The following is an 18,728-nucleotide window of genomic DNA, read 5'->3' as shown; positions in this document are numbered from 1 at the left end:
TTCAAGCTATACTACAAGGCTACAGTTATCAAGACAGTATGGTACTGGCACAAAAACAGAAACATAGATCAATGGAACAGGTTAGAAAGCCCAGAGATAAACTATGGTCAACTAATCTATGGCAAATGAGGCAAAGATATACCATGGAGAAAAGGCAGCCTCTTAAATAAGTGGTGCTGGGAAAATTGGCCATCTACATGTAAAAGAATGAAATTAGAACACTCTTTAACACCATACACAAAAATAAACTCAAAATGGATTAAAGGCCTAAATGTAAGGCCAGACACTATAAAACTCCTAGAGGAAAACACAGGCAGAACACTTTTCGATGTAAATAACAGCAAGATCTTTTTTGATCCACCCCCTAGAGTAATGGAAATAAAAACAAAAATAAATAAGTGGGACCTAATGAAACTTCAAAGCTTCTGCACAGCAAACTATAAGCAAGACAAAAAGACAACCCTCAGAATGGGAGAAAATATTTGTAAACAAATCAACAGACAAAGGATTAATCTCCAAAATATATAAACAGTTCATGCCAGTCAATATCAAAAAAACAAACAACCCAATCAAAAAATGGGCAGAAGATCTAAATAGGCATTTCTCCAAAGAAAACATACAGATGGCCAAGAGGCATGTGAAAAGCTGCTCAACATCACTAATTATTAGAGAAATGCAAATCAAAACTACAATGAGGTATTACCTCACACTGGTCAGAATGGGCATCATCAGAAAATCTGCAAACAGTAAATGCTGGAGAAGGTGTGGAGAAAAGGGAACCCTCTTGCACTGTTGGTGGGAATGTAAATTGATACAGCCACTATGGATAACAGTATGGAGGTTCCTTGCCAAACTAAAAATAGAACTACCATATGACCCAGCAATCCCACTGTTGGGCATATACCCAGAGAACACCATCATTCAAAAAGACATATACACTCCAAGGTTTACTGCAGCAGTATTTACAATAGCCAGGACATGGAAGCAACCTAAATGTCCATCAACAGATGAATGGATAAAAAAGATGTGATACATATACACAATGGAATATTACTCAGCTGTAATAAACAATGAAACTGGGACATTTGTAGAGACATGGATGGACCTAGAGACTGTCATACAGAGTGAAGTGAGTCAGAAAGAGAAAAACAAATATTGTATATTAACACATATATGTGGAATATAGAAAAATGGTACAGATCAACTGGCTTGCAAGGCAGAAATAGAGACACAGATGTAAAGAACAAACATATGGACACCAAGTGGGGAAAGCAGGGAGGGTTGGGGGGGAATGAACTGGGAGATTGGGATATCAAATAGTACACTCTAAATATATGCAGTTTATTGTATCTTAACTGTATCTCAATAAAAGTTCTTAAAAAATAAATAAATAAAAGCAGCAAGGGAAAAGCAAAAGATAAGATACAAAGGGAACCCTGTAAGGTTATCAGCTGATTTTTCTGCAGAAACTCTACAGGCCAGAAGACAGTGGTAGGATATACTTAAAGTGATGAAAGAGCAAAACCTACAACCAAGATGACTCTACCCAGCAAGGATCTCATTCAGATTTGATGGCGAAATCAAAAGTGTTACAGACAAGCAAAAGCTAAGAGAATTCAGCACCACCAAACCAGCTTTACAACAAATGCTAAAGGAAATTCTCTAGGAAGGAAACACAAGAGAAGAAAAAGACCCACAAAAACAAACCCAACACACTTAAAATGATAATAGGAACATACATATCAATAATAACATTTAATGTAAATGCTCCAACAAAAGACACAGGCTGGCTGAATGGATACAAAAACAAGACCCACATATATGTTGTCTACAAGAGACCCATTTCAGACTTAGGGACACATACAGACTGAAAGTGAAGGGATGCAAAAAGTATTTCCATGCAAATGGAAATCAAAAGAAAGCTGAAGCAGCAATACTCATATCAGATAAAGTAGACTTTAAAATAAAGACTGTTACAAGAGATAAGAAAGGACACTACATAGTGATCAAAGGATCAATCCAAGAAGAAGATATAACAATTATAAATATTTATGCACCCAACACAGGAGCACCTCAATACATAAAGCATACGCTAACAGCCATAAAAGCAGAAATCAATAGTAACACAATAACTTTAACACCCCACTTACATGAATGGACAGATCATCCAAGCAGAAAATACACAAGGAAATACAAGCTTTAAGTGACACTACAGACCAGATAGGTTTCATTGATATTCATAGGACATTCCACCCAAAAGTGGCAGAATACACTTTCTTCTCAAGTGCACATGGAACATTCTCCAGGATAGATCACATCTTGGTTCACAAATCAAGCCTCGGAAAATTTAAGAAATTTGAAATTGTATCAAGCAATTTCTCTGACCACAACATTATGAGATTAGAAATCAATTACAGGGAAAAATCTGTAAAAAGCACAAATACACGGAGGCTACACAGTGCATCACTAAATAACGAAGTGATCACTGAAGAAATCAAAGACAAAATTGAAAAATACATAGAAATAAATGACAATGAAAACACGACGACCCAAAACCTATGGGATGCAGCAAAAGCAGTTCTAAGAGGGAGGTTTACAGCAATTCAATCTCACCTCAAGAAACAAGAAAAATCTCAAATAAACAGTCTAACCATACACCTAAAACAACTAGAGAAAGAAGAACAAAGCAAACCCAAAGTCAGTAGAAGGAAAGAAATCATAAAGATCAGAGCAGAAATAAATGAAATACCCTGGGATGCAAGGATTCTTCAATATACGCAAATCAATCAACGTGATACATCATATCAACAAATTGAAGGATAAAAACCATATGATCATTTCAATAGATGCAGAAAAAGCTTCTGACAAAGTTCAACATCCATTTATGATAAAAGCTCTCCAGAAAATGGGCATAGAAGGAAATTACCTCAACATAATAAAAGCCATATATGAAAAACCAAAAGCCAACATCGTTCTCAATGGGGAAAAACTGGAAGAATTCCTCCTAAGAACAGGAACAAGACAAGGGTGTCCATTCTCACCACTATTATTCAACATAGTTTTGGAAGTTTTAGCCACAGAAATTAGAGAAGAAAAAGAAATAAAAGGAATCCACATTGGAAAAGAAGAAGTAAAATTGCCACTCTTTGCAGATGACATGATATTATACATAGAAAACCCTAAAGACTCTACCAGAAAACTGCTAGCATTAATTGATGAGTTTAGTAAAGTAGCAAGATACAAAATTAATGCACAGAAATCTCTTGCATTCCTATACACTAACAACGGAAGAGCAGAAAGAGAAATTAAGGAAACTCTCCCATTCACCATTGCAACAAAAAGAATCAAATACCTAGGAATAAACCTGCCTAAGGAGGCAAAAGATCTGTATGCAGAAAACTTTAAGACATTGATGAAAGAAATCAAAGACGACACAAACAGATGGAGAGATATACCATGTTCCTGGATTGGAAGAATCAACATCGTGAAAATGACTGTACTACCCAAAGCAATTTACAGATTCAATGCAATCCTGATCAAATTACCAATGGCATTTTTCACAGAACTAGAGCAAGAAATCTTACGATTTGTATGGAAACGCAAAAGACCCCGAATAGCCAAAGCAATCTTGAGAAGGAAAAATGGAGTTGGTGGAATCAGGCTTCCTGACTTCAAACTATACTACAAGGCCATAGTGATCAAGACAGAATGGTACTGGCACAAAAATAGAAAGGAAGATCAATGGGACAGAAGTAAGCCCAAACACATATGGGCACCTTATCTTTGACAAAGGAGGCACGAGTATACAATGGAAAAAAGACAGCCTCTTCAATAAGTGGTGCTGGGAAAATTGGACAGCAACATGTAAAAGAATGAAATTAGAACACTTCCTAACGCCATACACAAAAATAAACTCCAAATGGATTAAAGACCTACATGTAAGGCCAGACACTATAAAACTCCTAGAGGAAAACATAGGCAGAACATTCTATGACATCCATCAAAGCAAGATCCTTTTTGACCCACCTCCTAGAATCATGGAAATAAAATCAAGAATAAACAAATGGGACCTAATGAAACTTAAAAGCTTTTGCACAGCGAAAGAAACCATAAACAAGACTAAAAGGCAACCCTCAGAATGGGAAAAAATAATTGCCTATGAAACAACGGACAAAGGATTAACCTCCAAAATATACAAGCAGCTCATGCAGCTTCATACCAAAAAAGCAAATAACCCAATCCACAAATGGGCAGAAGACCTAAATAGACATTTCTCCAAAGAAGACATACAGATGGCCAACAAACACATGAAAAGATGCTCAACATCACTAATCATCAGAGAAATGCAAGTCAAAGCCACAATGAGGTATCACCTCACACCAGTCAGAATGGCCATCATCACAAAATCTGGAAACCACAAATGTTGGAGAGGGTGTGGAGAGAAGGGAACTCTCCTGCACTGTTGGTGGGACTGTAAGTTGGTACAGCCACTATGGAAAACAATTTGGAGGTTCCTTAAAAAACTACAAATAGAACTACCATATGATCCAGTAATCCCACTACTGGGCACATACCCAAAGAAAACCATAATCCCAAAAGAAACTTGTACCATAATGTTTATTGCAGCACTATTTACAATAGCCAGGACATGGAAGCAACCTAAATGCCCATCAACAAATGAATGGATACAGAAGATGTGGCATATATATACAATGGAATATTACTCAGCTATAAAAAGGGATGAGATGGAGCTATATGTAATGAGGTGGATAGAACTACAATCTGTCATACAGAGTGAAGTAAGTCAGAAAGAGAAGGACAAATATTGTATGCTAACTCACATATACGGAATCTAAAAATGGTACTGATGAACTCAGTGACAAGAACAAGGATGCAGATACAGAGAATGGACTGGAGAACTCGAGGTATGGGAGGGGGCGGGGGGTGAAGGGGAAACTGAGACGAAGCGAGAGAGTAGCACAGACATATATATAGTACCAACTGTAAAATAGTCAGTGGGAAGTTGTTGTATAACAAAGGGAGTCCAACTCGAGGATGGAAGATGCCTTAGAGGACTGGGGCGGGGAGGGTGGGGGGGACTCGAGGGGTGGGGAGTCAAGGAAGGGAGGGAATACGGGGATATGTGTATAAAAACAGATGACTGAACCTGGTGTACCCCCCAAAAAATAATTTAAAAAAAATAAAAATAAAAATAAAAAAAGAAATAAATGAAATAGAAACAAAGAAAAGAATAGCAAAGATCAATAAAACTAAAAGTTGGTTCTGTGAGAAGATAAACAAAATTGATAAAACTTTAGCCAGATTCATTAAGAAAAAAAGGGAAAGGACACAAATCAATAAAATTAGAAATGAAAAAGGAGAAATCACAACTGACACCACAGAAATACAAAGGATTATAAGAGACTACTATAAACAACTATATGCCAATAAAATGGACAACCTTGAAGAAACAGACAAATTCTTGGAAAGGTACAACTTTCCAAGACTGAATTAAGGAAGAATTAGAAAATATGAACAGACCTATCACAAGCAAGGAAATTGAAACTGTAATAAAAAATCTTCCAACAAACAAAAGTCCAGGACCAGATGGCTTCACAGGCAAATTCTATCAAACATTCAGAAAAGAGCTAACACCTACCCTTCTCAAACTCTTCCAAAATATAGCAGAGGGAGGAACACTGCCAAACTCATTCTACGAGGCCACCATCACCCTGATACCAACAGCAGACAAAGATATCACAAAAAAAGAAAATTACAGACCAATATCACTGATTAACACAGATGCAAAAATCCTCAACAAAATACTAGCAAACACAATCCAACAACACATTAAAAAAATCATACACCATGATCAAGTGAGATTTATCCCAGGAATGCAAGGATTCTACAATATATGCAAATCAACATGATACACCATATTAACAAATCAAGGAATAAAAACCATCTGATCATCTTAATAGATGCAGAAAACGCTTTTGACAAATTTCAACACCCATTTATGATAAAAAAAAAAAAAAAAACCTCCAGAAAATGGGCATAGGAACCTACCTCAACATACTAAAGGCCATATATGACAAACTCACAGCAGACATTATTCTCAATGGTGAAAAACTGAAACCATTTCCACTGAGGTCAGAAACAAGACAAGGATGTCCACTCTCACCACTCTTATTCAACAGTTTTGGAAGTACTAGCCATGGCAATCAAAGAAGAAAAAGAAATAAAAGGAATATGAATTGGAAAAGAAGAAGTACAATGGTCACTGTTTAAGATGATATGATACTATACATAGAAAATCCTAAAGATGCTGCCAGAAAACTACTACAGCTCATCAATGAATCTGGAAAAGTTGCAGGATTCAAAATTAATACACAGAAATCTCTTGCATTCCTATACAGTAACAATGAAAAGCCAGGGGAAAAATTAAGGAAACAATCCCATTTACCACTGCAACAAAAAGAATAAAATACCTAGGCATAAACCTACCTAAGTATACAAAAGACTTGTACTCAGAAAAGCATAAAACACTGATGAAAGAAATCAAAGATTACATGAACAGATGGAGAAATATATCATGTTCTTGGATTGGAAGACTCAATATTGTGAAAATGACAAGACTACCTGAAGTAATTTACAGATTCAATGCAATCTCTATCAAATTACCAATGGCATTCTTCACAGAATTAGAACAAAAAATTTTACCATTTGTACGGAAACACAAAAGACCCTGAATAGCCAAAGCAATCTTGAGGGGAAAAAACGGAGCTGGAGGAATCAGGCTCCCCAATTTCAGACTATATTACAAAGCTACAGTAATCAAGACAGTATTGTACTGGCACAAAAACAGAAATATAGATCAATGGTACAGGATACAAAGTCCAGAGATAAACCCACAAACATATGGTCACCTAATTTATGACAAAGGACTCAAGAACATACAATAGAGAAAAGACAGCCTCTTCAATAAGTGGTGCTGGGAAAACTGGACAGCTACATGTAAAAGAATGAAATTAGAACACTTCCTAACACCATACACAAAAATAAACTCAAAATTGATTAAAGGCCTAAATGTAAGGCCAGACACTATAAAACTCCTAGAGGAAAACATAGGAAGAACAACTCTTTGACATAAATCACAGCAAGATCTTTTTTGACCCACTTCCTAGAGTAATGGACATAAAAACAAAAATAAATACGTGGGACCTAATGAAATTTCAAAGCTTCTGCACAGCAAAGGAAACTATACATAAGATGAAAAGACAACCCTCAGAATGGGAGAAAATATTTGCAAACAAATAACAAAGGATTAATCTCCAAAATATATAAACAGTTCATGCCTGTCAATATCAAAAAAACAAACAACCCAATCAAAAAATGGGCAGAAGATCTAAATAGGCATTTCTCCAAAGAAAACATACAGATGGCCAAGAGGCACGTGAAAAGCTGCTCAACATCACTAATTATTAGAGAAATGCAAATCAAAACTACAATGAGGTATCACCTCACACTGGTCAGAATGGGCACCATCAGAAAACCTACAAACAGTAAATGCTGGAGAAGGTGTGGAGAAAAGGGAACCCTCCTGCACTGTTGGTGGGAATGTAAATTGGTACAGCCACTATGGAGAACAGTATGGAGGTTCCTTGCCAAACTAAAAATTGAACTTCCATGTGACCCAGCAATCCCACTACTGGGCATATACCCAGAGAAAACCATAATTCAAAAATATACATGTACCACAGTGTTCACTGCAGCACCATTTACAATACCAGGACATGGAAACAACCTAAATGTCCATCAACAGATGAATCGATAAAGAAGATGTGGCACATATATACAATGGAATATTACTCAGCCTTAAAACGGAACAAAATTGAGTTATTTGTAGTGAGGTGGGTGGACCCAGAGCCTGTCATACAGAGTGAGGTAAGTCAGAAAGAGAAAAACAAATACCGTATGCCAACTCATATATATGGAATCTAGAAAAATGGTTCTTATGAACCTAGTGGCCATAGAAATGCAGACACAGAGAACAGACTTGAGGACACAGGGTGGGGGGGGAGGGGAAGCTGGGACATAGTGAGAGAGTAGCACTGACATATACACACCATCAAATGTAAAATAGACAGCTAGTGGGAAGCTGCTACAGAGCACAGGGAGATCAGCTTGGTGCTATGTGATGACCTGGGGGGGGGGGGGGATAGGGAGGGTGCGAGGGAGGCTCAAGAGGGAGGGGATGTGGGGATTTATGTATACATGTAGCTGATTCACTTTGTTGTACAGCAGAAATGAACACAATACCATAAAGCAATTATATGCCAAGAAAGATGAAAAAATTTGATACAAAATAAGATAATCTAAATTTTAACAAACACACTCTTCCATTCCTCAATATTTTTCAGTTACTTTAAAGTTATGGAAAAATTAATGATTCAAATTAGTGGAAAATATACTGAGATGCAACCTCTTTCCTTTTCCTCAGGCCAAGATATGGCTCCACTGAAGACAGCCCAGTCCCAACCATTTTATGTTAATCTCTCAACTATATAATTACTTACCTCTGCCTGAAACTGTACTGGGGTTTCTCCCCAGAAACAATTCTGAACCTGTACAAAAATAATCCCAAATGCTATGAACCTGATGCTTAAAAACTCTCATGAAAAGATATCAAATTAATTCCTGTAAAAATATGATTAAGTAAAGAATAAAGCACATGAGAACATGCTAGAAAATAAAAGCCTCCATATTTACCATTAGAAAAATCTGCAGAAGAAACTCTAGCAAAGAACCTCCCCAGCCGTCAATGCCTCAGCCAGGAAGAAGCCTTTTCCTCCTACAGAGGTGGCACCCCCCAAGCTCCACCCTCCATCCGTGGAGAAGCAGCCATGCCTCTCTGGGCTCCTTCACTGAGGCTGCAGGTGAATTACACATGTGCCTCACGGAGCCAACATGACGGGCTGGGGGCCCCCCGTGCACTGCAATGGTGCAGCGCAGGAAATTCAAACCTAGTTTGGAGGTGCCTGTGCCCTTTCCTGGAGGTCCTGGTGAATCTCTGAAATTCAGTATTCAGATTATCAATGCCATGACTGGAAATTTTCTAACAGAAAGAAACCCAAAGACCTATACTCTGAAAATGAGAAAAAACACTGATGAAGGAATTTGGAAATGACACAAAAGAAATAGAAAGACATCCTGTATTCTTGCAATGGAAGAATTAATATTGTTAAAATGACCATGCTACCCAAAACTATCTACTGATTCAATGTAATCCCTGTCAAAACACTTATGACATTTTTCACAGAATTAGAAAAATATAATCCTAAAATTTATGCAGAACCACAACATACTTCAACTTGCCAAAGGCACCTTGAGAAAGAAGAACAGAGCTGGAGGCATCACAGTCCCTCACTTCAGACTATACTACAAAGCTGCTGTAATCAAAACAGTATGGTACTGACAAAAAACAGACACGTAGACCCATAGAACAGAATGGAGAGCCCAGAAATAAATTCATGCACTTATGGTCTATTAATCTACAACAAAGGAGACAAGAACATACAATGGAGAAAAGACAGTCTCTTCAATAAGTGGTGCTGGGAAAGCTGGACAGCCTTAGGTAAAAGAATGACATCAGAACATTTCCTCACACCGTACACAAAAATAAACTCAAAATAGGTTAAAGACTTAAATGTAAGACAAAAACCAAAAAACTCCTAGAAGAGAACATAGGCATAAATCACAGCAATATATATTTATTAAGACAAAAGGAATAAAAGCAAAAATAAAGAAATGGGACTTACATAAACTCAAAAGCTTCTACAGGGAACTTGGGAGAAAATTTACATGAATTGTATTCTGATATGTGGTTTTTATATACAACACAAAAAGCATAATCCATGTAAGAAAAATTGACAATGTGGACTTTTTTTTAATTTAAAATGTCCACTCTGTGAAATACAATGTTCAAAGAGTGAAAAGACAAGGCCCTGACTAGGAGAATATATTTGCAAAACATATATCTGAAAAAAGACTTGCATTCAAAATATCCAAAGAACTAGTCAAACTCCACAATAAAAAACAAACTCCCCAAATTAAAATAATTAGGCCATGGCAGTAGAGTGTTACAATGGGCTCCTATGTGCTTCTGATGTGACCTCACAGGTCTCTACCAGCCTCCCTGCTTTTTGTTGAGATAAAACCCTTGCTTCACACCTGGGATCAGACTTTTCTACAAGGAATCTTGGACTGAGGGTCAGGGAGAGGAAATGATTCTTATGTAATAAGTAAATTGTTTAAGATAAATATAAATAGGCCAATATATGAATAAACATCTTACCAAAGACTATATATACATGGGGAATAAGCATATACAACGTGTTGAACTTTGAGGAATTAGTGAAAAACTAAATGCATTGTGCGTTAGGGAAAAGCAAATTAAAACAACAGTGGGTTACCTACCCATCTATTAGAAGGGTTGAAAACCAAAAACAGACAATAGCAACTGTGGTGAGAAAGTGGGACAACAGGAACTCTCCTTCACTGCTGATGGGGAATCAAATGGCACCGCTTCCTGAAAAAAAAACATCTTGCCAGGTTCTTGTGAAGCTAAGCACAGTGTCACCATTTGGTGCATCAATTGTGCCCCAGTGTATTTACATAAAAGTGTATTTATATACACTTATATAAAAACTGCTAAGAACATAGATAAAGCAGTTTTATTCACAATGGCCAAAACCTGGAAGGAAAAAAGCTGACCTCCAATAGGTAAAGGACAAACAAGCGTGGCAGGGTGGGTGGAGACACCTGAGGCGTCCATGGGCTGTGGGCTCCAGGTAAGGAAACACTCAAGTTCAGACAGCGCTGGAGAACAGTAACTGAAAACACTGGTTGTCTATACAGACTGGAGTGGACTGGAGGCCCAGAGCGGGCAGACAACCTTGAGCCGGAATGGGCTGAAGCAGCTGGGACAGGCACTGCTGCAGGTGATGGAATAGGATGCAGACGTGGAGAGAGACATTCCACGCCTGGTATCAAATGCAGGCACAGGGGATAAAGTCACTCCAGGAAAGATGAGTGATGGAGGCACAGGGAGAGGGACACTGTAATTGCCTGACATGGCTTTTATGAACAGGACAAGGAGACTCATGGGAACTGCCATGGGCTGCAGGAGCAAAGAAAGGAGAGTTTAGAGAGCTGGCATAGACAGAGGGGGCAGAACAACCTGAAAACCCAGGGCAGACGTGGACTGCAGTTATATGAGATGGGGGTACTGGACAGAAGACACCGGTTAGAGACATGGGGGCTGGCAAGGTGACAGCCTCACAGGCTCGAGAAACCGTGGGGCAGACATGGCTGCAGGCACGGGATCTGGAAACATGCGAGGGAAGACAAGCGATGCCAGCTAAATCTGTGCTTAGATGGAAATTATGTATAGCCTTAAATGAAAGAAAGATACAAAACAAATAATCTCAGCTTCCACCTCAATATATAAAAAAGGACAATCAACTGGAAAAAGAAATACAGCATGAAAGCAATAATAAGGAATCGAAAGAATAAGAAATACAAAAGGAACAAATCAGGCTAAAAGTTATTTTAATGATATTAATAAAGTTAATCAACCACTAGCAAAACTGATTAAGGAAAAGAACAGAAGAAACAAATTACCATATCACAAATCAAATAAGAAGAAATCTTTACACAGCCCTTAGACCTTATCAAGATACTTAAAGGATTCTGTGAAATAGTTACAACTAATAATTAGACAACAGAGGTCAAAATTCACCATGTTATAAAAACCATCATACCAAAACTGACACAAAAAAATAACAAAATGGGAAAAATGCATATATCTACTAGAGAAATCAAATCAATAGTTAGAGCCAAACCAAACCAACCAACGAAAAACCAAAACCAAAACAAACAAACAACAAAAAAACACCACAGCAACAAAAACTTTCCACATGCAAAACTATAGGACCATAATTATGAGATAATCCAAACAATTATTAATTTTTTTAGAAACATCTAAATTTCCCAGGTTTGCCCAAAGTGGAGAAAAACAGGAAATATTTTCCAATTTCTTTTGTGAGGCCACCATTACCTTGACACTATAATTCTATCAATACCACAACATTAGAAAACAAGCAAAGCACAGGTCACATCCTTCATAAACAGGGATATAGATATTCTAAGCAAAGTATCATTACATAAATTAAACCTTATAAGAAACATAACAGGACAATACCAAGTGATATATACTAAAACACGGGAGGCTGGTTAAAATTCAAAATAAATCACGTACTACAGTCCACTGGCAGAAAAATAAAAGGAAAAAAATCATACATTCAGAATAAGTGTAAAAATACATCAAATAAAATGCAACACCCAGGCATAAAAACAACTCTAGGCAAAATCATAAAAGAAGGTAACCCTTCTTTGATTGTTTATCTGAAAGGAAAATATAGTGAACATCATAATTAATCCTTAAGTCTTGAAAGCCGTTTCCCTGGAAGCTGAAAGACACAAGCATGCCAAGCTTTTACTATTTCCATTCAATGCTATACTGTAGGAATATCCAGGGCAATAAACAAGAAAAAAAGAGGCGTAAGGATCAACTTTTAAACAATATCATTATGTGTGGATGACAATCCACCACAATCCAAAACAATTAAAATCAGTAACTGCGTTTCAATATATAAAATCAATCTGATGACTATGGACCCGCAAGAACAAAATAGAAAGGAAAAGGAGTAGATCAAACTAGGAAACAAGTATCTACAAGAGAAATGGGCCAATAAAGAATTAATTTATGAAATATCTTTTTAAAAAGCTTTCCAATCAACAGGAGAAAACTACAGACGACCCAACAAAACACAAGCAGAGAATATGAAGAGAAAAAAAGCGCAGAGGGCAGGAAACAAGGGCGAAACAGCAACTCACCTGATGCAGGTTATTAATGGCAGCTCCAGGTGACGGGAGCCCCACAGGGACTCGGGAAGGCAGGGCCACCGGGGAGGGGACGGCACCTCCTGCTGTGGGAGGGCCTGGGTCCCAGGAGGGCGGGGTGTGGGAGGGCGCCCTGGACCCGCCGACGCAGCCTCTCGCTCTCCGATGCTCGTTCCGCCACCAGGCCCAGCCCCACGTGACGGGGAGGGTTCTGATTGGCCGCGTCTCCCACGACGTCCTGTATGTGCGCGGAATCGGCCTGGGACGCTTGCTCAGCCTCTGGTGCCTGGCACGCGAGTAGTCCTCGGTGGAGTCACGCCGAAGCCCCTCTTGCTGGTTACCTTCTCCCCCCACCCTCCTGGGCCACAGCCCAGGCAGCCGCTGCTTGAGTGTGCTGGCAGAGAGCGTCCTCAAGGGCCTCGTCTCAGCTGGAAGCTATCTTTTCCCCTTAAATGTGGAGGCGTTATTGAGGATAGGCTTGATCACATTATGAAAGTTCCCTTCTGCTGCTGCTTCAGTAATAATATACATAATGATTGGACGTTGAATTCTGCCCTTTTTCTTACATCCATCGAGATACTCATGTTTTTTTTAAGTCTGTTAATAATGGTAGACTACATTCATCCTTAAAGTATTGACTCAGCTTTCAATTCCTTTTTGACACTGAGGTATCATCATTTATACTATTTTCATATATTACTGATACACATATGTATTGTATCTTATGTATATACATATATCCACCCTTTTAATATTTAATTAAACTTTTTTATTTCAAAATAGTTCTAGATTCACATGTTGCCATGAGAAACAATGCATGGTAATTCCGTGTACCAAGATTTCTCCAATATAAGACTGTGGTAGATTCATACCAGAGTATTGACCTTGATGCTGTTCAAGATACGCATTTCCATCATCACAAGCATCCTTCAGGTTGCCCTTTTATAGCTTCAATTACTTCCTTCAAGCTCCCATGCCAACCTTAAACTTTGGCAACAATTAATCTAACTGTCCTTCATTTTATAAATTTGTCATTTCAAAAGTGGCACATAAGTGGCATCATAAAATACATAACATTTTGGTTTTGAAATTTTTCATTCGACATAACTCATGAGATTCATCTACTCTGTTGCACATATCAATAATTCCTTTTGTTGTTCACCAATATTTCCATGCTAGGGAAGTACCCATGTGTTTCAACATTCACATGTTGAAATACATCTGGATTGTTCGTGCCCAAGAGCAAAGTGGAAATCAGAGTAAGAGAAGGATTTAGAAGCTAGAAAAAGAGGATGAAGAGATGGGTCTAATACTTCTCTCAATGTCATCACTTCTATCTTCAATTTCACAAGCTCCCAGCTGGCTCAGAGGCTGAAGGACTGGCGTGGGGGTGAACTCTCAGGTACTTTCAGTCCGAGTTGGTGGGAACAGAAACTTGAGACTTTTTTCAGGGCTTACCGGACTGTTTACATTTAACACAAAAACTACTTGGCCATCATCCCACATCAAATTTAAAAATGACTTTGCCATTGGTACCAACAATTGTATTATACATTTAGGTACCTCTAATGGCAAAAAATGAGAACATGTCCACAGGAAGTTTTTGAAGATTATTCAATATTACATGCTTGTATTAGCAACAGTAGAGAAATCACTGTATGTGCCCATCAACTGGGAATGCTTTAAAAAAAATAGCAGCCGTTCATTATATGGATTGTTAAGTGGTAAAGTTAAATGGGACATATTTCATTTGATTACCTGAAAAAATATCTGTAACACATAAAAAACTAAAGATATAGCAGACTTACTCATGTAATACAATTTGCTTTCTTATTCTGTATGTATGTGTGTTTTAAGTGTATGCAAATGAATAGAAAGCTATCTGAATCATACTAATAATCAATACCTCTGGAGAGGAGTATATAGTTACAGGTGGCTGACTTTCACTCTTGATCATCTCTGTTTATTTGATAAATAAATTCCTGCATTACTTGTGTTAGACAAAGTCGCCGTGGGTGATTTTTCTTGGGTCCGGTCACAGAAGACCACATCTCTTATCCTGCCCTTTTGTGGGTATTTTATCCAGTGAGTCCTCAGTTTTCAGAGCCATTTATTGGTACAACAGGGACAGAATTGATGCTGAAGTTGAAACCAGTTTCTCTTGTGGCTCTCTTTGCAGCTGTGAATCGATTGGTTTCCATCAGTCCTCTTTGATGAATGAGGTAGATGTTGATACAAGACAGAAACCGGTTCTCTTTCTTCTGCGCAGTAAGAAAATCTAATCTTTGTTTCAAACTGAACATGTTACAGAGCAGGTCCACCCAGTAAGAAACTAGATAGAAGAGAAAACCTGGGTCAGTTATGGCTGCATGGTCTCAGATTCCAGCATATACTAAAGTATTTTATATTTAAGATAATTTACAATAAAAGAATTAATTTTAAGAAATATGCATAGGAATTCCTATACACCCTGATACTTTACGCTTTCATTGGAGTACAGTTTCTACAATTCATGGTTCTAATAAAAAAAATAAAATACACATTTGGTATATACAGTCAGTTTATCCTGAGAAATGTCTTTACAAGTTTTCCCTCCAAGCAATATAGCTAGATGAGCCTGGGAACCTACCTCTTATCATGGTCTCCTTAGACCTTAGTACTCAGTCCAGAGCTAGAGTGGGACTGAGTGTGGAAATGAGTGTGGCTCTGAGAAACAGGTTGTTTTTTGCTTTTTTTTTTTTTTAAGTCCTGATCTATCCTTTTGTTTTTTCAAAATTTATTTTTAATTTTTTTAAATTTTTATGCAATTTTTAAAGTTTATACTGTATTTACACTTACTACAAAATATGGCTATATTCCCCATGTTGTACAATACATTCTTTTTTTTCTTCATATCTTTAGTGTAGTATAATTGCTTTACACTGTTGTGCCAGTTTCTGCTGTACAACAAAGTGAATCAGCTATATTTATACCTATATCCCCATATGCCCACCCTCTTGAGCCTCCCTCCCACCCTCCCTTTCCCACTCTCCCTTTCTCACCCTTCTAGGTCATCACCAATCATCGAGTTGATCTCCCTGTGCTCTGTAGCAGTTTCCCACTAGCTATGTATTTTACACTTGGTAGTGTATATATGTCAATGCTACTCTCTCACTTTGTCCCAGCTTCCCCTTCCCTCCACGCACTGCCCCCCACCACACCATGTCCTCAAGTCCGTTCTCTACATCTGCATCTTTATTCTTGCCCTGCCACTGGGTTCATCAGTACCGTTTTTTTTACATTCTGTATGGAATTTCTTTTTCTCTTTCTGACTTAGCATATGGTATTTGTTTTTCTCTTTCTGACTTATTTCACTCTGTAGGACACACTCTACGTCGATCCACCTCACTACAAATAACTCAATTTCATTCCATTTTTATGGCTGAATAGTATTCCATTGTATATATGTGCCACATCCTCTTTATCCATCCATCTGTTGATGTGCATTTAGGTTGCTTCCATGTCCTGGCTACTGTAAATAGTGCTACAGTGAACATTGTGGTACATGTATCCTTTTGAATTATGGTTTTCTCTGGGTATATGCCCAGTAGTGGGATTGCTGGGTCATATGGTAGTTCTATTTTTAGTTTGGCAAGGAACCTCCATACTGTTCTCCATAGTGGCTGTACCAATTTACATTCCCACCAACAGTGCAGGAGGGTTCCCTTTTCTCCACACCCTCTCCAGGATTTATTGTTTCTATATTTTTTGATGATGGCCATTTTGACCAGTGTGAGGTGATACCTCATTGTGGTTTTGATTCGCATTTCTCTAATAATTAGTGATGTTGAGCATCTTTTCATGTGTTTGTTAGCCATCTGCATGTCTTCTTTGGAGAAATGTTTATTTCAGTCTTCTGCCCAGTTTTGGATTGAGTTATTTGTTTGTTTTTTTATATTGAGCTACATGAGCTGCTTGTATATTTTGGAAATTAATCCTTTGTCAGTTGCTTCGTTGGCAAATATTTTCTTTCATTCTGAGGGTTGTCTTTTTGTCTTGTTTATGGTTTCCCTTGCTGTGCAAAAGCTTTTAAGTTTCATTAGGTCCCACTTGTTTATTTTTCTTTTTATGTCCATTACTCTAGGAGGTGGGTCAAAAAGGATCTTGCTGTGACTTATGTCATGGAGTGTTCTGCCTATGTTTTCCTCTAAGAGTTTTATAGTGTCTGGCCTTACATTTAGGTCTTTACTCCATTTTGTGTTTATTTTTGTGTGTGGTGTTAGGAAGTGTTCTAGTTTCACTCTTTTACATGCAGCTGTCCAGTTTTCCCAGCACCATGTATACAATACATTCCTGAGCCCATCTTACACCCGATACTTTGTACCTCCCATTCCCCAGCCCTATATTGTCCCTCTGCCCACCCACCCCATAACCACTAGTTTGTTCTCTGTATCTGTGACTCTCTTTTTTTTATGCTCACTAGTTTGTTGTGTTTCTTAGATTCCACACATAAGTGATAATGCCCTCTGAGTCCATCCATGTTGTTGCAAATGGCAAAATTTCATATTTTTATGACTGAGTAGTATTCTATTGTGTGTGACATAATATCACATCTTCTTTATCCACTCATCTCTTGAAGGACACTTAGGTTGCTTCCATATCTTGGGTATTATAAATAATGCTGCTATGAACATTGGGTGCATAGATCTTTTCGAATTAGTGGTTTTATTTGTTTGTTTTGAATCTATACCCAGGAGTGGAATTGCTGGGTCATATGGTAGCTCTATTTTTAGTTTTTTGAGAAACCTCCATACTGTTCTGCACAGTGGCTGCACCAATTTACATTCCCACCAGCAGTGTTGGAGGGCTCCCTTTTCTCACAGAGGCAAGTTTGACCTCTCTCTTGTTTGGATGTTTTCGTCTGTAGCTGCTCTGATACTGATTAAGACTTTAATTTGGGTCACATGCCATAGTCTTCCTGCTCTTCTGTTTCCTTGATGGTTAACAAGAGATATATTTGTCTGGTCCACTTCATGCTTTTAGCCCTACGTTCAACAGATTTATGTTGCATATCAACTAGACACAGGGCTCTGTACTTCTTACTAATTAATGTGATCTCTCCAGATAAAGAAGAAGGGATTGGGGAGGAGGCCTCTTTACTTCTGTTTGGGATTTTGATCAAGAACATGGATAACATGAGCTCAGCAACAGTCAGATGTGATCGATGATGCCAAATAAGCACCTGGCCACCTGTGCATGACTTTTGGTCCTGAACCTTCACCTTCAACCCAGCCCCAGCTCCAGCTCCTGCTTGTGAGGTGACATCCAGGCCACCAGGGACGATGGCTCCAGCTGTTGTGAGAATTCGTGGCTTTATGGCCTTATGTCCCACCTCATCACCTCTCTCCTCCTCTCGGAGTCTGTCCCCAGCTGTGCTTCCACCTGTGATTCTGACTTTCGCTGCTTTCAGCTCCTTACAGGGGCGGCCCTCCTTCCTGCCCCCCTCCCTCTCTCCTGCTGTATCTCTTTCTTCCATCAATTTCCATCCCTTTCTCACAGTAAAATAACTCTTGTTCCACTTGCCTCATTTACTTGGGAACCAAAAGTTCACCCCACAGCTTAGTATTCCCAGTATTAGAAAATGTGAGTCACACTCTAGATGGAGGACCGTGCCTTCCACCTCCAGAGACCTGGGAAGTAGTTGAAGATCTTTTCGATTTCCAGAGAAATCTTTCTCATTTTCTTCTAATTAAATTATTTTTTCAGGACTTCCCTGGTGGCGC

The sequence above is a fragment of the Hippopotamus amphibius genome, chromosome 8 (assembly GCF_030028045.1).
Source record: "Hippopotamus amphibius kiboko isolate mHipAmp2 chromosome 8, mHipAmp2.hap2, whole genome shotgun sequence".
NCBI lineage: Eukaryota > Metazoa > Chordata > Mammalia > Artiodactyla > Hippopotamidae > Hippopotamus > Hippopotamus amphibius.
The sequence above is the reverse complement of the archived record's forward strand: the minus strand, read 5'-3'. Positions refer to the sequence as shown.